Source organism: Buteo buteo, chromosome 4 (genome assembly GCF_964188355.1).
Source record: "Buteo buteo chromosome 4, bButBut1.hap1.1, whole genome shotgun sequence".
Lineage (NCBI taxonomy): Eukaryota > Metazoa > Chordata > Aves > Accipitriformes > Accipitridae > Buteo > Buteo buteo.
The window spans coordinates 21,275,657-21,299,216 of NC_134174.1; positions in this window are offsets into that span (position 1 = coordinate 21,275,657).

A 23,560-nucleotide genomic window follows, 5' to 3' on the forward strand; every position below is an offset into this window, starting at 1 on the left:
GAAGATCTGTGGAGGTACTCAAAGCTTATAATTCACCCAAGCTCTAGACTACTCTAGAAAATATAACTAGTTATCACTATTGTATTTTTTACATTTTCATTAGAAGAATAATTTGAAAATGTTAGCAATAAACTTGTTACAAAAAGTTGAAGGAGAAAAGCTGTAGTGTCCAGTCTTTACAATTACACTAATAATCATAGAATCTTAGAATCATAGAATATCTCAAGTTGGAAGAGTCCAATTCCTTGCTCCTCAAAGGGCTACCTAAGACTAAACCACAGGACTAAGAGCATTGTCCAGACGCACCTTGAACTCTGACAGGCTTGGTGCTGTGACCACTTCCCTGGGGAGCCTGTACCAGTGGCTGACCACCCTCCCCGTGAAGAACCTTTTCCTAATGTCCAACCTGAACTTCCCTGATGCAGCTTCATTCCATTTCCTCGTGTCCTATCCCTGGTCACCACAGAGGAGACCAGCACCTCTCCCTCCGCTGCCCCCCGTGAGGAAGCTGTAGACTGCCATGAGGTCACCCCTCAGCCTTCTCTTCTCCAGTAATAGAGTACAGGAGCATCATGTTTCTTAGGCCTTAGTATGAAGGGAAAAGTGTGATTTTTTGCTAAAAGCTGGTGATTCTGTAAATATCCACGTGTTATAGGAAAAACAGTTTTCCCCTCACTTACAGTAATGACTTCACAGCATGCCATAAATCAATTCCAGTTCAGTAGACTAATGCACTTTTAGTTGGAGAGCATTTAGGGGACCGAAATATATAGGCTGATAAGAATGTATTAAAAAAAATGCCAGCATGGCTCTCTAGAAAGTATTTTGAAGAGGCACTCTGTAATAATTTAAAAAAATTTAAGGTGATCCAGTGCTGAATGTGATTTGGGCTGGTATTACAATCATGGTTAATATTTTCTCAATGGGAACAGAAATAGAGAGTGGCAGAACATTTGCAAGAGAAAAGGAGACAAAACATGAAGTTTCTTGGGATCAGCAAGCTAAAGACACTTGTTTAAAAATCTCTTGAAACTGTTGGCAGTCTCCCCAGTGTCCTGAGCATGACAAGGAACTTTCCTGTCTACTTCTAGATATTGAGACAGAGGAGCAGTTGCACTCCATACAAAGGAGGAACTTGGATGCATGGAGTTTTGTCTTGAAATGGGTGATGAGCCAGTAAAAAACTTACAGGTGAGGATAAGAGAACAGATTAAGACAAGTCTGACTACAAACTGAATAATCAAGAAGAGAAAATAGACAAGGCCATTTTTAAGCAATTGAAGAAAACCCCATGTTCACAGAACCTGGTATTTCAGAAACTCTAACTATCCTGACATCTTCTGGCAATAATACTGGGACAAGCAAATTAGGACATTTTTAGAGTGTGTTGATAACAGCTTCATGATACAGGTGATTGATGATCTAACCAGAAGAGATACTCATCTGGACTTCTTTCTCACAAACAAGGAGTAATTGATCAGGGATGTGGAGGCTGAGTGCACCCTTTGCTGAGCAACCATGAGTTTGTGGAGTTTAGGATCCTGAGAGAAGTAAGGCAACTACAAGAAACACAGCCCTAGACTTCAAGGAAACATATTTTGGCTTGTTCAAGGATCTGCTTGGCAGGGTACTGTGGGAGACTGCCTTGGAGGGCAAAGAGGCCCAGGAGAACTAGGTGATATTCAAGGATCACTTCCTTTGAACTCAAATGGTCTATTCTGATGTGCAGGAGGTGTGGCAGAAGGCCAGCACGGATGAACAAAGATCTCCTGACTAAGCTTAAATATAGAACATAAGTACATAGAAGATGGAAGTGGAGAGGGCTACCAGGAAGAAACACAGACACATTTTCTGAACTTGCAAGCATGATATTGGGAAAACCAAAACTCAGCTGGAGTTGAAGCTAGTGATGAACATGAGGAGTAACAAGAAGTGTTGTTGTAAGTGTCTGGGCAGCAGAAGGAAAGCTGAGGAAAATGTGGGACCACTGCTGAGTGACACGAGGGAGCTAGCAACATCAGATAAAGAAAATGTTGATGGACTCTGTGCCTTTTTTGCTTCTTTCAGCAATTTGATTTTCAGTGTGGCCTCACAGATCCCTGAGCCTACCAGGACAGTCTGTAAGGATTGGAGCACAGTAGGGGAATGGTACATTTAAACAAGTTGGACATAGAAAAGCCCATGGGACCAGATATTCCCATCCAGGGGTCATCCAGAGCTGCTGAGACATCTGGTTGATATAACTGTAAGATAAATTTGTATCAACTTTGAATGATCACAGAAGTTGGGGGGAATTCCTGATGAATGTGAAAAGGCAAAGATCACATCCCCTTCAAAAAGGGGAAAAGGAGGATCTGGCAATTCACAGACTACTCTGTTTAACCTCAGTGTCTGGGAAGATTATGGACAAAATGCCTCTTCAAAGCCATTTATAAACACAAGAAGGGCAAGAAGATGACTGGGAACAGCCAGCTTTGATATACCAAGGCCAAATCATGCCTGACCACTAGGTTGTCTTTTATGAAGAGATGACTGTCTCTGTGGATGAAGGGAAAAGTAGTGGATGTTTATCTGTCTACCAAGGTCTTCTTCATGATCTCCTGTAGTATCCTTGTGGTCAGACTGGTGAGATATGGTCTGGATTGGTGGATGATTAGGTCACTGTAAAGTTTTCTGGACCATCAACCTAAAGGGGTGGTGGTTAGTGAAACTAAGTCCAGCTGGCAGCTGGTTATTCATGGTGTCACTCAGGGGTGCGCACTGGGGCCAACATGACTTAATGTGTCTATTAACAACCTGGAGCATGGACTAGGGTACGCTCCCCACAAGACTGCAGATGACAAGAAACTGTGAGAAGCAGTCAGTAAGCTGGAGGGTAGCGTTGTTTTTCAGAGAGGTCTGAACAGGATGGAAGAATAGGCCAACAGGAATTTTATGAAAGTTCAACAAAAGGTAATGCAAAGTCCTGAATCTGTGGTGGAATAACCCCAAGTAACAATACATGCTGGGCCCCAGTGGGTAGAAACAGCCCTGCAGAAAGGTGGAAAACAAGCTGAACATGTGACTACAGTTTGCCTTTGTAGTGAAGAAAGCCATCCACATCCTGGGCCACACTTAATACATGTAGTAATCAGGTTGAGGGAAGTGATTATACTCTTCTATTCAGCACTTGTGAGACCTCATTTGGAGCACTGCATCCTGTTTTTGTATTCCCAGTACAAGAAAAATGGTGACAAATTGTAGCAAATCCAGCAGATGGCCACCAGGTTTGTCAGGAGGCTGGAGGACATGAGGTCCAAAGAGATGCTAAAGGAACTGGGTTCATTCAGTTTTGAAAAGGCCATGGTGAGAGTTTGTTGTTGTCTTCAATTAGCTGATGGTGCCTGATCTTCCTAATCCTAATATCTAATCTTTTTACCCAATAGAGAAGACAGAGCCAGACTTTTCTCAGAGGAGCACAGTGATAGGACAAGAAGCAATGGACACAAATTGGAACACAGGAAATTCCAACTAGAGATGAGGAATAATCTTTCCAAAATGAGGGTTGTCAAGGTTAGGATCAGGGGCCCAGATAGACTGTGGAATATCTGTCCTCGCAGACACCCAAAACTCACCTAGGCAAGGCCCTGAGCAACCTGATACAGTGGGGCCTGCTTCAAATAAAGGGTTGGACTAGGTAACTTTCTGAGGTCACTTATAATCTGAATTATTCAATGATTATATAATTCTATGATTCTTCTGTGCAGCTCTCCGTAATCCTAATGCCTAGAATGTCGTAGGCAGTGAATTGGAGTTGCATCCTATTATACCCTGTATACTCTAAAGAATTGTATTGGGTGATGTCCATTAAAAAAGAATTGTTGCTTCTAAAGGGGTAGAATGTGTTGCTATTTGTCAATTGTCCTGACAAACTAATACAAACAAGTCAAAAGTAAAAAAAGAAGAGTATATTTTTGCTAATTCTATAATAGAAACACTTCACTTTTACAAAGATTAGAAAGGCACATAACAAGGACTAAAATAAAATAATTTATCTAGCTATGTTTTCAAAAAAATATAAGAAATGTTGATCATATTTTATTATCCAGATATCAAAGCTGAGAGCCATGAGATTAGGAACTTAGTTGTTGTGAGAGTACAGTGTAGTGTACATCATTTTAAAGATGAAGGATGTGGATTTCCTTTTACCTCCAATCCTCTAGTGTGTTCCTTTACATTCAAATCTCCTCTCTTCCTTCCCTCAAGAATTCTCAATCATTAAGCCATTTAGAAAGCAGTTTTGTCACCCTGCCTATGAACTGTGAATTCCTTGCACCTCTGTGGAAATGCCATTTCCTTGGTAAGGTAAGAGTTTTTCTATTTCCTTGTGGTAAATTATTTAACAACTTGAGACGTGACTAAACTATGAAGAAATTTTTAATCCAATATGGTGAAAAACACACCCTTTTCTTTCAGTTTAGATATTTTTTAAAATGGATTGTGATTTTTTCTTTCATATATTCATTTTTATATTTCATACAAGCATGTAAATTGATGTCCGTGTTTTATAGAGCCATATGTGTACTGTTGCTATATGGAGCTAATTATTAGGTCTCAATTAAGAGTAAGCATGACAGTAGTTAAACACTAGCGGTTATAAAAGGTTTGGAGAGATTGTCCTCTAACCCACTTTTGAGAAATGTGGTGCAAAAAACCCTGCACCTACAATTGAAAGATCTTAGCAGTATCTTCTCATATCCTTGAGGCAAAAGTACCCTTGGGAACACAGTTTGTATTCTGTGGAGAGAAATCTCAGCCCATATGAACGGGAGGAAGAATAGGTATTTTACTGAAATCCCAGTAGTGGATGAACAGATATTTTACTGAAAACAAACACATTCACTCATGAAAAAAAGATGAAAGTAGGGTTGTAGAAAGTGCTTAGCTATGCATTCTGTAAAGACTTCATAAGCATTACACAGGAAAAGCATGATCCAAGGAATTACAAGCAAGTTCCCAACACAGCACATTTCCAAGACAACCAAGTGCAAATCAGATTCCTGCCATCAAACACACATATACAAAAGCACACTCATCACAAACATTAAAATTTGGGTTTTTTTCTTTAAATCTACAACTGAGAAATCCACACAAACCCAGAGCAAAATAACTGGTTAAGACAGTAAAAAAAACAGAAAAAGGAACCATTTAAAATCATCTAAATATGCAGGGGTGGAAAAAGGCATGTTAAACATGGCACTTTTCTAAACCTGGTACCAGATGCATAGCCACAGATCAAGACGTTTATGTTTCCATGTTGACAATGGTAAAGTTGCTGTATACGTATCTCCCTCTCTATATTTGTTTGTGTAGGCTAAGGTAAATTTAAGGGGGTACTTCAGAATAGTTCAGTAAGTAAATTATATAATTAATGTAATTTCTCTGTATTATATCATTACTTTCACTCCTTTCAAGTTTACTGTGGAAGAAAAGAGATTAAGACTGTAGTGTTGATCTATGTAAACAGGACTAACTCACTCCCTGGGAAGTTACAGATGTAAGCAGGATTAAATTCCTGTGATTCTCACCTGGTACTGAAAACAGTCAATGGAAATACTTCTTGGAGTTCTTCACATAAATAGTTACAGTTTGCAAGGTCAAGCCCTCAAGAAGTAGGCAAGGCTTTCATTAATATTAATATAGCTGACACTTTTGTCAAATGCTAAACTGAGTATTGCACACACTACTGGACTTGTCCAGCATCTCTGCTGTAATGCCTCTCCACTGCAATTATTCTTTGAATTGCAGTTAGTAAAGAATGTCTTTCCTGACAGGAATAAAAATGCATGGAGAAAACCAATAAAAATTGGAGGCAAATCAACAGCCCAAATATTTGTCTTTGTGATGTTTCAGTTGCCTGGAATTTTATTATTTGATAATTCAAGAATCCACACATCTTTAGCACAACGCATTTCCCTTTTTACTTCAGCAAAGCCCAATTAAAATCCCCTACTCTCTACTTCTCCTGATATTAGTGAATATAAAATCAAAGGCTCTGAATAGCAAAGTTCTCAAAAATGAGGTCATTCCTTTTCTGTAACAAAACTGTCTATAGGACAAAGAAAATAAACAGGACAGCATTTGACAAGGCCTGCCAGCAGCAGTCCAAAGTGTCTGGGCTTTTTGCCAATAGTCCCTGAACCTAAAATCATGGGTTAACAAAACAGCTAAAATTTCACACCACTCAAAAGCTTTTTTTACTTGACAGCTATAAATCACCAGTGCAGCTTCCCTAGCACGTTCACTGGTCCAAAAGATGCTGTTTCACCCCCAAAACTATACTTTCTGACTTCTGTAATTTAACTGACTTTTTAAATTTCAAATATAGAAGTCCAAATAATCTTTTAATTTGTGAGTGTGCAAGCCACTGAAAGCTCTCATTAGTATGACATGAAGGGGAAAAAAAAAGAAGATTCATATTTAAGGTATTGATATTAGTTAAATTAAAAGTCAACTGATACTTCATTACAAAAAAAGGACTGAGTATCTATCTCTAAAACTTAGTTTTTTCAGCTTCAGTTTATAGATGGAAGGTTGAGGTAAATGGCCATACTGAGAATAAAAGCAGTTACAGGTTTGTCAGAGCTTCCAAGACACTTAGTCTTGCTGCCTAGAAGACTTTCCATAGGCATTGAGGTGTTTAGAATGTGTGCTTATTTTTTGTGTGGAGTATTTTATTTACTAGAGATGAAAATGACACAAACTGAGGTTCTATGCCTGAATGTGTTAATGCCATCCACCGTCATGACCCTAATTTTAGCTAAAGTTGTGAGAAATAGCCTTGGGATTTTTGTTTCATCTTACTGCTTATTTGAGGAAGAAGGTTAGTAGAAAGACAAAAGGGCGGACTGTTTGTGGATAGGGTATTTAGGGCATTTCAATATAGATTGGATTTTTTGCTCTGCTACAAATTTGGTATGACTTTGAGCAAGTGACTTAGGGCTACATCTACAAATGAGCTCTAGGTATGTTGTTGCAATCCATAACTTACAAGAATCCTGACATGTGGTGGAATCCGTACAGCTGTTCCCACAGGGAGAGACAGATGCTTACATATCAGATCCAGAAAGCTGGCTTGCTGCAAAGGGAGCTATCTTGATATTTGGCCAATAGCAAATATAAATGAGAAGTGTTATCTCAGGTGAGCATATGAGTATCATAAGCAGGAATGTTAACAATAATTCTCGCTTGCCTTGTTCTTTCCATGTGTTAATAGGATAAATATATTCAATAGGTACCTTCTAAACTATCCTTTGTGAATTACATATGTGAAGAAAAACCCACTCATTCAGTCACTGTGCTGTTCTACAATATTAGTACCTTAACATTATGTAAAACCTCACTGGTAGAAATTTTCATATCAAGGGAGATCAGTCTTGAAGGAAACTAAGTACTGTCCCCATTGTCTCCCAGTAGCTGAGGTGTTTTTGAGGGTTGTAGTCTCTGCATTTAGGTGCTTAATCTCCCAAAGAGTTGGAAAAATGTCTTTTTGTACATGAAGACCTAGTATTTCACAGACTTGTGAGGAGTAATACTTCAGTGTTGGGCAGTCAGATGTTATACTCATGGTTCAAAACAGTAGCTCTGTAAGTTGGTAGTGTAAAAATGTGTTTTTTTAAAAGTAGAAAAAGGTTTAAGCTAAAATCACGGATTTGTATGGTGGGTACATTCAGTCTAAGATTTGTTTGTTAAAAGGAGTTTGGGACAACTAAATCGCTCAGTTCCCTCCTCTACTATCACTCAGTATAGACCACTAATTCCAGATCATGTTGTAGGGCTACAGCCTCATCCTGCCCACCTCCCCTCCAATATCATCACCTGACATGTCCTTAAAAACAGACATGGAAAACAAGTTGTTCCAGTTCTGACTGCACAAAGTCCTGGAAGCATTATCCTTTATGATGGGAGAAAAGTTATCAGTAACAGTAGTTGCCAAAGCTCAAATTACTGTATGCACTAGAAGGAACTTTCAAGTCAAGAAAACTGTGTCCAGAAGATATTCACAGGCTTTCAGGATTTAATTTATATTAAATTAGTCCTTCTTTTCTAGGGAGTGATAATTTTCATGTTTAATGATCAGTAGTTAAAAATCTGTATCACACATTTCTACCTATAAGGGCAGTATGTCAGACAATTATTCCATTTATAGCACAATGGAATATCTGATCCATGTAGTGTACTGGGACGCTGTATCATTATTGTTTTATAACGAGATAGTTCTCATTCTTTTCTGTAATTTGTTATGGGCTGACTAAGGATATCTGTATCCCACTTTCAAATGTAAGTAACAAAAGCCAGGTCTTTCTAGCTAAAGCTAGGCATGCAAGTATCAAGTACATGATACAGTTATCAACTACTTTGAGAATTAAGTTATTTACTAAATAGGCCTGAATGTGTGCGTTAGGTACCCATGACTGGAGAATAGGCTTATGTGTTTAGTTTTCACTACATACACATTCAAACTGTTTTGAGTGGTTGACAGCTATGATCAGCCAGTCAGAGAGAATCCAGGAGGATTTTTCCTGCATTTTCTACAATAAATGTTTTGTTCTTTGCTATTTATTTATATTTGCATAGTTTGCTCAACTGGGCCAAATTCTACTCCTTTCTTTGATTCTCAACTCAACATTATAAAGTAGACATTTATTCGGAAGGAAAGAGCCAAATATTCTCCTAAAAGAAAAGTCAAAATAGTCTGAGGTCAGACTGGAGAAAGATGAGCAGTATGAATAAGAGCAAAGAAGGTCAGGGTTATTTAAATATATGTTTTAAGCAATACACTTTGCAGTTACTAATAGTCTGCGTCATTTTTCAACATTTTTCCTCATACTTAATGAAATGTGACTGTTTAATTAAAAATGTCAGTATAAAAATAATGACAAGGGGGTTATTCTTTCTAATTCAGGATTGCTGCTAACTAAGACTGAGGCTAATAAATTTCAAGACCTTTGGCTTAGGAGCTTTTTTTCTATAAACACCTTCACATTGGTTTTCATCCAATGACAGGGTTATTGCCGGTACTATGAAAAGAAGGATCAAATTATAACTATAGTGACCATACTTTTATTACCCACTACTACAGAAAAGTCTTCATTATTTGTCTCTCCCATAAATTATATAATGTTTTACTGAATTGTCTGTTTCATAACTCCCCGCAACTGAAAGGAAACACAAAAAGAAAAGCTCAAGAAAATTCTCTATTGGTTCTTTGAATTCTCTGAAGTTACATATCACTAATTGGGCCCTAATAAGTGTGTTGTAATATCACCAACAATTTGGGTTCAGGTGGGCTGCTTACTAAATATGGTGTTTCAACATTAGGAGGCCAGCCAACTATCTTTCCATATTTAGTTATTAAATTGAATTTCGTTATTGGAACATGCTAACAGTTAAGTAAAACAAGGAGATTCTAAGCTACTAGAAAACTTAACAAATTTCCTTCTGCTTATGTAAATGAACATTCCGTTCTTGACTGTTTGTGGTGGTTTTGGTGCCTCTTTGTTTCTGTATTGGTAAGGAAACAAATCAGTATTGCTAACGCACAACCTTATTGCAGAGCTTGCTGTACTTAAACTATGATTTCATGAGGTGTAAAGTGCATTTTTTAAGTACATGCCACCTTATAAAAATGCTATTGTTACACAATGAAGACCACCAAGTTGTGGAAACATAAAGTGTAATTATTAAAAAAAAATACCTGGAGGGTAATGTTCTTGACAGACTTTGTAATCAGTTAATCTTTTAGATATCATCTGTTCTCTTGAAGTCAGTGTAAAATCAGCAAAAAACCCCACCATTACTATATTCTGTTCTCTGCTTGAACTTGAACAAAAATAATCTTTGGTGCTTATGCCTTTTCTGAATAAAGTAAGTAGCAGTACTTCTGTAGAGTTTAAATCCCTTATTAATTGGCATTGATTAAAGGGTCAGTGTGTTATTTAAGCACTGCAGTCTGGTGACTTGTAAAAAAAGTTCAGCATTTTTTTATAAAGTAAATCTTATGGTTGTAGGGCAAAGGTAGAAAATACTAATTTTGAAGATTCAAAACCTAGAAAGCAAATATGAATGACGCAGTATTAGGTTATATTTGTCTCCAGTTCCATGATCTCTTTTTAAAAAAGTTTCACTGAGAATACTCAAGTGCCTTGAGAAACAAATGCACACTTTTTGAAAATCCTAAAAAATACCGTATTTTCTTTTTCCAACTACAGGGTAAGGCATAATTAACCAATGTGTTTGTCTGGGTATCATCTACTTGATTGCTAAAGAAAGAAATGAAATAAAATGTGGGCAATGCTTTCTGAAAAGCGACTACAGCTTTCGCAGTTCATTTGGAGACGTTATTCAGGCTTATTTCTCTATTAAACAAAGCAATAGCAAATCACGATGTTTTCTTCTGAGTCATTGTTTTTTACATGTAATGCTCCTGAAAAAAGCTTACTCAGGAACTTGTCCCTTATAGATTAAAAAACAGATCTGGTTTATATATTTCATTTTATTGCTTAAGCATGAACATTTTGAATAGTTAAAATAAGTCCAACTGAACTGCAAAAGGAAATAATTTAAGTAGAAGTATGTCACATTGAGTCTTCTTGGTGCTCTTCTGTGCTTAGCCATATGAAAGTAAGATGACCTGTCCATCTCGGTCTCAGAGGCTGTAGATCCCTGTTATAAACTAAAATACAGTGAAGCTGAAGAACAAATATAACTGAAGAAGAAAAATCACAGTAGAATCATGGATACCAAGGGGATCATAGATACCATTATCTTCTTCATGAATCTTCCCAAGGCTACTCATTTAAATTGAGAACAAACTGCATACACACTTTCCTCTTTCTGACAAACCATTTAAAGTCTGTCACTGAATAATTAGAGTAGCAAATGCAAATATTTCTGTAGTAAATATATGCAGGTTCATATTGTGGAACTATTATTCCTAGGTCAATCACTGAAATGGTGCAGCTGGCATAATGCCATTTTGATGAAGTGATGCCAGTTTACCTCATGCAAATACTTGGCTCTGTTCACCAGGAATTAATTTTGCTACCTTTTCTCTTTTCCTAGTAAAATGACTTTTTAGAGGTTAATTCTAAAGTCGGTTTACAGAGACCAGGGAAAAGTGTGAAAATAACGACATGTGAACAGCCAGATTCTTCTGTGATACAATAAACAGTTTTACAGAATGTGACCATGTAAATCCCTGTGCACAATACAGAATGCAGAAGACATCTGGATTAAAAAAAAGAAAAAAGTTATGGTAGAAAAATTAACAATCTTTTTTCCCCGTCTTGCTTTCCTATTGTATTTGATATTTCTACAAAGTACTGTTTTTGTCATTCTTCCAATGTTTGAGCAGTGGAGTCTTAAAATGTGTAACCTTTGTGCTTGCTTTCTTATTTTCATCACTAGCTTTAATAAAATCACCTTAAATCAAGGAACTTTTAAAAATCATAACCTTGTTCATTTGGGCTATTTCTGTTTCATAGTATGGCTTAAATAGCTCAGGTCTTGGTGTAACGTGACTGAAAGTCTTGTAAGGAGGAAATCCACATTGACAACTGCATAGTATGATTTTGTCACTTTGGGGTTGAAGTGCGTGAAGAAAAGTATAACAGAAATATAATGAATGAGATTTTGAAGAAGAGAAATATATACTTAATCCCCTTTTTAGCAGTTTTTTTCTATAACTGTCTAATACAGAGACCATAAGAACTATATGTATTTTTGAAAAGAATCAGGCATTTTTTTAATTTCACAATAACCAGGGCATTATTGTATGTAATTACATTTTCTTGTCTAGCTTCTTAACAGTAATCTTAACATTTCATAAGTGTACATTTCACGCCATATTAGCATTTGCTCCTGTGCTTCTGAAGTGGAGGAAGTTCCTGAAATTATTTAAATGCTTTCTCTTTATCAGTTTTTCCTTTGCATTGTAACTAGCAGAAAACAGAAAGTGCGTGGATTAACTGCTGGGTTTAAGAGGTACAAGTGTAAATAGCAATGTTTGAATGTAAAATTTTCAACTGAATACATCTGCAAAGTGCCAGCAAATAGAGCAGTACACGCTGCAGAAAGACTCAGAGCTAGAACCTTATCTTTACGTATACTAATAAAAGATAAATGGAGTCTGCTGTAGGCCCCTAAAGCTTCAGTTTGGGGAAAGGGGGGGCACAAGGAGCAAGGGTCTATTAAAATAAAAAAGATACAATCAGGCAGGTTTTCTTTTTCCTGATTTTTTTTTCTCTCTCTTTGCCACTGGTGATAAGGGTTAACAATGCAAAACTCCCACCAGCTGGTGTTTCACAAAGAAAAAGCCCTTGGGGAAACACTCTCCTACTGACAAAAGCAGACTGAAAGCTCTGCTTCAGAAGCCAGTGCTATTTACATAAGCACATAAAGGCAAGTCACAATGCAATTAGCCATATCAGGATCACACCAGAGAATGTGAGAATTCTTTACAAAGGTTCCCCCATACACTGTCATGATGGTGCTTTATGCTTTTAATTAGAAGACTCTGTTATTGACTTTAAGGCATTAATTCTCTGGGGTCTAGTGGAGATGAAGTTATGACAGGTGATTTTCTATGTTCCACCTCTTGTAAGTTACATTTTGTAATAATTCTAAAAACCAGGGCTTTATGATTAGGTAAAACCCCCTCTATTTTCCAAAACGAGATAGGTGGTTCAGCAGTACAATAATACACATGGGCCCCTGAAGAAAAAATAGCAATTTGATTTATTAAAAGAGATGATAAGTGTCAAGAACATTTTAACTAAATGGGAATTGGAAAAAAAGTAATAAGCAAAAAAGTGAAACATAACAGGGGATTTTGAAAAAAAGAACCCAATTGGATAGTAATTTATTATTTGCTTTTTTGCCACAAAGTAATATGATTGCTCACAGTAATAAGTCAGATTTTTGAGCATTCTATCATGTCCATTGAATAGTTTCACTGTGACAGTTTTTGTTTACTAAACTTTTTATTATTTGCTTTTAGTGATTTGTTATTCATATTACTTAGCTGAGAACCTGAGTCATGTGTTGTTTCTGTTTTCTGACTGACTGAAAAGTTTGGAAGAGGGAATAATGGAGATCAGCCAGGAAAAATGAATGACAAATAACTCAGTTCGGCTGCAAGTTTTCAAATGCTAATTACTTGTTCCTAAATTAGGAAAATTTGGGGGATTCTTGTACATTTTCATGAATATTCTGTGATTTTTCTTTCCAAACATGTCTGGATAGCAAATGATATTATTCTATAAAAAAGTGATCTGCAAAAATACAAAAATTCTTTAGGCAAAATAGAAATGTAAACCAGTTAATTTAGTAAATGGTTATCTGTAGTGTGTCTTAAACACTACCTTCTGGGTAAATCATGCTTTGTCAATAACCCAAGTGAGGGAAGACAGCTGGTTGTTATTTCCCCATCACAGTGTAGTGGAAGGTTCATTTTGTCTTGTGTTCACATTTCTTTCATTGAAGTCTCAATTTCATTTGCTATAGTGGGATAAGAAATAGTTTAGAGATCATAAAGCAAATGACATGCCTTGTATGTAGAACAGGAGACATCAAGTGAAATAATCAGCTGGCAGGGCCAAAATAAAAAAGGAATTTTTTTTTTTTTTTTTTTCTGACAAAGAATTCATTTGTGGAACTCCTTGCGTGGTAAAGTTATAGGTGGGAAAAGTTTACATGGATCCAGAAGGTGATTAGATAAGTTAATTAGAGAGAAAATCCATTGGGACTCCTGAACACAAACCACCTCTGGCTCCAAATGTATGTGAGCCATCGATTCTTGGAAGCTACTGGATATAGTTGGAGTTAAGGTACAGGCTAGATAGGCATTCAATCTCTTCTAGTATAATCATGCTTTTGAATGTCATTCTTACATTGAGAGATAAAAGAGAGCAGTGAACATGGGAATAATAAAGGGAAAAGGGAAGACAGGAGCGTGCAAAGATAGGGTGTGCAACCGTATAACATTTCTGTTGTAATTAATAGCAGTCATATCAGCACTGAGATTTCTATCACTGTGTGTGATGCCTTCATAAACATTTCTTGCTGTTATTGCAATAAAAATGATGGAATAAAAATAGATAGCCCAATCTCTAAATAGACCCATAATTTAGACTGCATTATGTTTTCATTTGACAGGATTAAATAAGTTATTTGATTTCATGGAGGAAGCAATATCTTTCCCAAGAGATAATAGCACTGCTGTGGATGAATTAACACTTGTTTTGCTAATTAAGGAATCATTTTTGTATAGATGACCATTAGCATGAACAGTTTTATTTTCCATGGAAACATACCTTAGCTAAAAGTAAAAACTTGAAACACCAAGGAACTGCTTAGCCACTTTTTACCTACAAAAATGTAAGAGTGTATGTTTTGATATACAGTAATTTATATGAAAATATAATTAGTTAGTTGCTCATAATATATTTATTTAGATTTGTATTATCATTGAAGCACCTTCCAAAACTGTAACCTTGTATTTTGTGTGAAATTACTAACAGGGTATTTAACGCAGTCGACTTAATTTGTTGAAATACAGTCAGTCTGGATACCATTTCATTACCAACAAAAAGCCAATGGAACAAAAGCCATCGCAGTTCCCATTTCCTGCACAATAAATACTCCAATATATTTACATCCTGATTAATAAGCAGAGCAAGTCCTATCATGAGACATTTTTTGTAAGAGCGTTAGGCTCGAGAACAGAACAGAAATTCTCCATGTGGAGTTTGGTAGGAATGTCCTAATTTTTTTGCCTATTATTGCTTCTACATTGGTCACAACTACCATACAAAATAGGCTTCTAATATTCACTGATCTTGAAAAGTCTTCTTGATCTTGAGAATTTGCAATACGCTTTTATAAAAAAACCCAACCAAACAACAGCATGGAAAAGCTATCTTTATAATTGTAATTCCATGAATTAGATCCAATAACATCATAAGTCCCTTATAGTCATTTAGATTTAAGAGTCAGACGAGAGGTCTACTGCAGGGTGCTTGCTCTCCCTTATATAACAAATTAAAGGGGTAAACATGTCAGAAGAGTGTTTTTTCTTGAAAATGTAACAGAGTGGAAAGAAGTTGCTCAGGTTAAGTAGTTTTCATAGGCAGGCAGTGAATTTTCAGATCGAGAAAGGTGGCTTTTCATTAATTTTAGGCATTTCTAGCTGTATATGTACATGTTGTATATGTATGAAACTGAATTGCAATTTTGGAACTGCAGTATCAACAACCCACTTACTTAAGTCTCTTTTTGGATCTTCCCTCAAGTTATACATTATACATTATGCATAAAACTGATCCTGTGAGTAAACCAGTTTGACTTTCCCATATGTTGGCTCTTGTGACAGTAATATTTTAACTGTGATGATATGAGAAAGTCCAGATATCTTGAGAGAAATAATAGCTTTTCTATTTAAGACATTAAAAGTGCTTGCATGCCCCTAAACTTGTCTTTTTTCCAGTCAAATGATTCAGTCTAACAAAAGATTTCATGTCTTCCTAACAATCTCACCTAGCCCATATCCTTAGATCATCACAATTTCAACAATATTAGTACTAAAATACAAAAGGAAAAAACTCAGCGATAGGCAAATTGCATTATGAAATATGACAAAAAAAGCCCCACCATAACCAAAGACTTACAAGGACAGTAGATGGCTGTTACAGACCAAAAAAAAAAAAAAAAAAAAATTAAATTAAATAAAAATTAAATTAAATTAAATTAATCCCTTGAGTATCTTGAGCTTAATATTTTAAAATCACATGATGAGAACATCCTGCAACAATTGCTTTGACTACTGCTGTTTTTTTCTGTGAGGCTGCTAGGAAGGAGTACCTCCTTTTTCCCCCCATATGTTTATCTCCTCAGTCTAAAGAATATTTGAAATTTTGCTTAAAACACCACTGTCGCTGTAATCTTTTATATTAAAAAAGCACAAAATGATAGCATGGGTGCCCTGATGTTTTCCAACAAAATGGAAGAATTTTCTTCACCTTCCATCATGATTTACATCTACTCTGGTTTGGCACTGAAGGTCATAGTGTCTTTAAAGCGGCCCTTGTGGAGTGAACTGATTTCAGTCAAGTTTTGATAGCATATCCTAAATAATAAAGAAAAATATATACATCGGTTTAGTCATTGCAGACAGAGAGGTCATAGGCTTCTGTAGAAAGGCAATTGCAATAACGTAGGTGTCCCGTCTCTTCCAGGTACTTCAAGAATCAAAACAGTGTGAGAAATCTTACTCTGCCACAGCTTCTGCTGCACCACTCTGTGCATAGCTAGAGGATTTTCTGGACAATCCCTTTTGAAAGCATTAAACTAAATATAAACCGAAGTTATTTCTTAATTCTAAAGAAGCACATTTTCTGGTTGCTGTCACATCATCTTTATCATTGCTTTTAGTCTCAAACTGGGGCTTTGGCACTGCCAGTGTCACTTGGGTTGAACTGATTTTACAGCTTCAGCAACACAAAGTCTCATTCAGATATCACAGATGAATGACACTACTATATGGCTATATTTATGGGCAAGTACAGTAAAACAGTAGCTGGTGGACTGATCACAAGGCAGGAAGTTAGTAAAGGCCAGATCTCCTTTTATCCTTCTTCGTAAGTTCATCAAGGCAGTTAATGAGTGGTTTTAAGTAGCTGCCTGCACTGCCAGCCAATGATAAGGCTGCTTACACGATAAAAATACATCAGGAGTTACAATCTCGGTTGTTTTTATACATGCCAAAAGCTGTCAGACATCCCTTTTGGGGCTTCAGATGTATTTTTAGAAAATTCTAATCTACAGTATCTGTCAAGCTACTCCTATATTTAATGCAGATGTAGAAGCAAACAGGGGCAATAGAGAAGCTTCTGCAAGTGCTAACACAATATCCAGTGTCTTCATCATTCACTTTGTACATGCTGCAGCTTACTACTCTAATAGTGTGGCTGCAGCAGTAGGTCTTTGCATCAACCTTTCTCTTTCCAAAAAGCCCCTGCCCTGGCTCTTTAGGTGCTAATATTTTTCCTTCATTATTTTGTGAAGTTCAGAAAACTGTTTTTTTCATGTTATACAGGATTTATGATCTCTTTGTTTGACAGTTACTTGCTACTTTTTAATATTACTCTCAATAAGTGTATTTTAAAAAACCTGTCTTTCAGTACTATTAACATTTTCTCTGTCATTTTCTGAGAATGACGTATTGTTGGGATGCTGCCCAGCCAAGCTGTGCCAGCATGTTATGTTAAACAATGTATTGTGAGATGTCAAAACAACTCAGAAACAATCACATTTATATCAACAATCAATAACACAGACAATAAATTATGGGAAACCAATCAAAATACAGGCACTCAATGCAAATTGGTATAACTTCGTTCACTTTTTTTGACACCAGCTGAGTGGCTAGCCAATAGCTTTCTAAAAGCTGCAGTATACTAAAACCCATTAAACAAAAAGTCACATCAGTTTCCACGCAGCTAATTCCTGCTGTTCCTCCAAAGGTATATATGTTAATATCTCAGCTAGGGAAATTGGTCCAGTAAGTAAAGCCCTGAAAGGGATTAAGAACCTGCAGGTTTGGATATGTCTTCAAAGTTGCTGAGAAGTTTGAAAACTTGCAGAAAATCTCTGTTGCGTTTTTTTTGTTTGTTTTGGACAGCCACCAGCTTATGTAAAATTTCGTTGAGAGTTCTGCAGCCATGTCATCTTGCCTGGTATCCCAAAGCATCAATCTATAGGTGCCATAATCAAGTTTTATCAAATCTTCTAGAGCATGAAATAAAAGGGGATACTAGTAACAAAATGCTGGAAAAGTCTTAAAATACCCTAGCAAAGATTGTGATTCATCTAACATATATGAAGAAACATAATTTCTCTAATGTCATAGGAGAATCTGAGCTCATCCTTCTTTCAGCAAGGCTGATACATGAACAAGTTTTCAGGTGGCTGTGTTTTTGTCACTCTTTTTTTCGCATGTTTAGTGGTGTCTTTTCCAGCAGGGTAGCAAAATAAAGACAGGTGGGAAGGGTTTAATGAAAGACTACTGCAACTGTCATTAGATATATGATGGTTCCATTCACTGTGGCAAGAGTTCCATGCTCCTCTAGCCAGACACCACCTTGCTCAATGTACTTAGGAGGGCATGGGGCAATTGCCTGTATACGCTTTGTCAGTTCTGGGCTCTAGATCCACTGTAATAGGCTCATCAGTATTTGCACTGAAGGAGGAAAAGCTAAGGTTCTCACATGTTTCATCTTTGCAGAACTGCCAGTTGATTCAAAATGAGATGGCCCTTACTATATCTTGTCCTGATATGCTAAGGTATTGCTTTCTTGAACAGATACTAGCTCCTCCACATTCCCAGTATTATTATCAAATATAACACTGCTAATTGATATTGCAGATCTAGGCCTCATTTTTAACTCTGAGCTCCATTCTGTTTGACCAGAATCATTACTAAACTAGTTTATTGAATATATGAAATAAAATACATAATGGGTAATGCAAGAAAATAATATAAATTATCTACCATGCCATGAGGAAAGGAATTCACCTTTAGTTTTGTATAGCTATTTCATTTCAAAGACATTTTTAAGCAAAATATTAATCATTTGCATTGAAATTAACATTGATTTTTATTTGTATTATAGTTCCTGGAAATTTGCCAGCATTTGTATTTTCACCATTTCAAAAAGACAATCATTATTCTGCAACTCATAGTAGAAAGTTTGTGTGTGCAAACGTGGATTGGGGTGAGCCGTGAACATATTATTTTACTACACTTGAAACATTGCATGCTGCCTTTACAATATTGGTATATGATGCAAACAATCCAATGCTGTCACAAAAATATATTTTAAAAAGAAATACAGCTGCATACTGCTACAGCTGATAAAGTTCCTTTTTATTAATTTGAATTTCTCAGGTTTAGTCATGTTCATCCTCTTATGAGCAGAAGCTACTTCTTACGAACCTACTCGCAGAAGTTTGCTGGTATCTTCATAAAAGTGCTGGAAACTGTTTGAGTTTCTACCTCCTGATGCTTCCATCTAAGATGCCAAAATCTTCGCTGGGCATGGAAACCTCTCTCTAGCCATTTTTGTAGACCTGGATGACAAAACTCCTAGTTTCCCAACCATTTTGACTACGGTTGTCTTCCATGTGGATGTTTATTCTCTAAAACATGAAATGAAACTATGGCCTACTTTCACCAACAGCTATTAGGCACAAGGTAAACTAGTGATGAAGATTATGCTCCACATCTATTGATTTTTTTTTTCATTTATGTACAACAGATTACAAAGGACCTAAATGACTGTTACAAATCCTTGACTTCATGTCGTTAAGGTAGGTAATTTACTGTTTTACTGATTGGTAAATTTTAAGCATAAAAAGATTTCATAATTCTGAATGTTATGAATGATTACTTTGATAATTTAACCTTCATCTTCATTTTACTGCAGTCTTGTTTTAAATCTTCCTTCCTCCTCCTGCTTTTACCCTATTAAACAATCAGGTGTCCTAAGCCATCGGGAAACTATTATACACATTATCACGAAGAACTCAATGCAAGAAAGACATCATAATTCACTACAAATGAGTCTTCCTAGTTTTCTAATTCAGCTCTGTAAGGACACTAGTCATCCACTACTTTTTGTTACAGTGTGTACAGTGGCAAGACATATTGTCGATTAGAAAACTCTCCCTTTTATATCACTCACATTCAAAATACTGCAATTACATCTGGCTACACACCCTGGATCTTCCTGTTCTAGTGTTGACAGAGAATGTGGTACCTAGGAGGAATGTACCTCACATACCCACCAGTGTGGGTCACCTCAGCTAACCACAGCTGTAACAAAAGTAATGTCCTAAATTAAATGGGGAGAAGCCAAAAACAAGTCAACACTTTAGAGTGGCTGAATGGAGCATTTATTAAGTCAAAAAGCATACAAAAAATCCAAAAAGGTTTCTGGAAAACCTTCTACACAAAAGTGCACCAGTCCCCTGATGCAAATGTCAGTTTGATTTTTCTCTGTTCCTGGAGAGTAATAAAATACAAAATCTTCTTTAGTAAATGTTCCAGATCTCTGATGTACTTTACTAACAAAATTCTTTCTGAAGTAATGTAACTTCGAGGTCATGTATTATCACTTATCAGTTACACAACATGCAAAGAAGTCTTTGATGTTAAGAAAAAAAGTCATCTTTCTGATAGATCTTTCTTTGTTTCTAAACACCTAGGAAGGTTTCAGCATCCTGAATTTATTATTGCTCTTATTTCTTCTTTGCTGACCTTATACCATTAAGCCACTTACTGTTAGAGAGCTGCTTTCAAAACTACTGGCATTCCCCTTAAATGCCTTTTGCATATTTGGACTGTAAGATAAACTTACAGCTATTTTCTCTTGAGACAAAAATCTTTCGAAAAGTTTCATCAATCAGAACTTTGATTACAAAATAAATAAGGGAGATATTTTTAGATGGAAATTGTTACTATTTTAGCTGCAGAATCAAGAATAAAATTGAATGAATTCATGTCACTGACAAATGTTTTCCCTCTGTGTAAGAAAAAAAAAGATCACTTGACAACTAGAAGACTGCTTAGTCTCACTGAAGAGATACCGGGTTTGTGGGCAAAATGACACAAAAGTAGATCTGGTTTGAGATTGGGGAGATATAAAGAATACTTTAAGCAGATTAAAAAAGCATAGGAAGAAGGGAAGGCTAAAAGAAGAGCAATAAAATAAAGGAGGACAGGGAGTTCAAGGAGAGTAAAAGCAAAGGGGAAGCAAAGGAAGAAAGAGAAAGAACTGCTCTTGGCAATACGGTTGATCTGATATATTATTATGAAATGTAGTTTCATTGGAAAACACTGATATATGAGCCCCAAATGTTTTGTCTGAAACATCTTGGATTTGATTAACTTTCATCAAATCTAAGGCCTGAACTCCAGAAAGGCTGCCCTGAGGCTGCAGAGTCTGGGAACTTCAGATTGCCTTCCCTTGGTCTGCTGGCTGCCCGAGAGCCAGGTGCCCAGGAAGTCCCAAACACTGCTTGTTATAATTAATATTCATGTCCATATTCAGCTCATATACAGAGGCTAATATGAAAGTCAGTTTCAAAGAGCAGCTTCAGGGGCTGTTCAGCTCTTATTTTTTCCATTATTTTTTAACATTTTGGTTTTCTAGCATTATTAAATGGTTTGGAATAATCCAAATCCAAGTGTAAAACCTTGACACTTCCTGCAAATCAGAATTTCTGCTTTGTAATGCCAACTAGTCAGTCTATCTTCAACACTTCGAATGCGTGTTCTGGCACTTTGCAGGCACAGGCTGTGGGAAAAAATCATGCTATATGTCTGGTTTTCCATTTCTGGCCGCATGAGCTACAGAATGAGTCAATTTTTCTTCCCTTAGACGTTTTGCTACAACAAAACATGCAGTGTCTATTACAAGTAACAGCAAAACATGCAAATTTTACTTCCCAAATGGTTTACCCCAGACCTGCAGCATCCTAAGACTGTAGCTTCCCAGAACATCCTTGTCTCGTTTGTGTGCTTTGCCATTCAGGTAGCAGAAAAGCTCTCACAGAGTCGCAGGAATATACCCACTACTGGTCCCTCCATCACACATCTCCTAGTGTCTCTCACCTCAGCAAACCATAACTACATTGACAATATTGTCCTAAATCAAAGCTAATTTCATGCACTCCAGTCAATGGAAAGAAACTGGTACCTTTCAGAAAGCAATTAATTCCACTGGAAGGTAGTTAAGAAAGCAGGTGGAATAAATAATTTTCTGCTAATGCCTATTTTTCTGCTTAGGCTATAAAAGGGAGCTTGGCAAATACAGCAAACATAAAAGTATATGTTGATGGAGACAAATCCTACATCTTGTATCTCCATCACACAAGACTACACCAGAGCCAAGTCTAGGTCTCCTAGACCTAGAACAATGATCTGCATTCAAGCCATTGGGCATTAAAAGCAGCATCAGTTGGTCAGTGCCACCATGTCCTCAGGTTTCTGCCCAGATAATATTGTTCACGTATTTGCAAGATTCTCCCCCCTCTTCTTCGTTGAAACTATTGCTACTGTGTCTTAACAGCAGAGTCTGCAAAGACACAAAATTGGAAGTAGCCTATGTAAAAAGCAGAATCTCTTAAGCCTGGTTCTTCTTTGGATGTGACAGTAGCATGTTATTTATAATAAATCTGGCTGTCCAATGGCAGGGTAAGGTTGCTGCACAGTACAAAACACATAATTATTTATCTTCTTGTTCACATGCCCTGGCCTCAGAACAATGCCTCTTTCTGTTTCTTTGCTCTATCCAGGAAATTTCACATCAAGGTTACCTTTTCTTTGAACCCATGCCTCATTTTAACAAATGCATATGCTTTTAATTTAAAGACCTCAACAAGCAGAGCATCCTCTTCAGCCAAGGAAAAATCTGCAAAAACCCAATACAATGAGTCAGTCCCGGTAGAACTGGAAAGACTTGCTCTCAGATTCCTGAGCCTTTCACTCCATCATACTCTTTCAATATTTTGGAACCTGACTGGAGTTTTCTTAACTAAGTTTATACTTTCTTAACTCCATTTTTAATAACATATTAAACAACAACCAAGCACTTGTACCTTGCAAACTACAACAGTTTTGAATAAACAATGGAAACTTTTTAATGTGCCATCTAATCTTACGATCTCTCATTTGTTGTAATATGGTTATGTGCTCACCCACAGTCTGCCTTATCTAAATTAACGCAAGAGGATTCTGTTCTTTGCAAACAGAACTCTGCTTTTGTACAGCACTTTCTCTTTAATAGCACTGGACAAGCAAACAGTTAGTGAAATGACAGACTACCATATAATCTAAGAGATAGGGCTAGTTAAGCACATGAAACAAATTTTCCTGGGTTTTTAATAAACAAGTAGTTGAATAGTTTACAAATGTGTCTTTACTGGTAACTAGAAGTCCATAAACATAAATTTGAATTGTCATATGTGTTTATAACATATATACTTTAAATGAATATGTCTTTAATACATAGGAATATTTGCTAGGAAGTTTCAGCTTCTGGTGTTTACAGTTGACTCTCATTTTCAAAGATTCAGGCCAAAGGGGTCTGGGTTGCATTTTTTCTCCTCTCTTCCATTCTTTTTTTCTCACCACTCTGAAAAGTTCAAATTTCAGTATAGGTTACATGCAGTTCACATCCCCATTACCTACTCACCCCAGCTAGAAGCATCTCTCCTGATATTAGCACTCAACTCTATAAAAATCTCTGCTGACCTTATCTCTACCCCTTCAATAATTTATCTATTTTTGCTCATCTTTTCGCTCACCCTTTCCTTCATCTCTTTCCTTACAAAGATTTCAACATCACACACTTACGCTACTCAATTCTTCTACCCACAAACACAAATATGCAAAGTACAAGAAGCGTTTTATATGAAAAGAAAGGTATTATGTGTTTGTAAAGGACTAAGTCAGTACTTC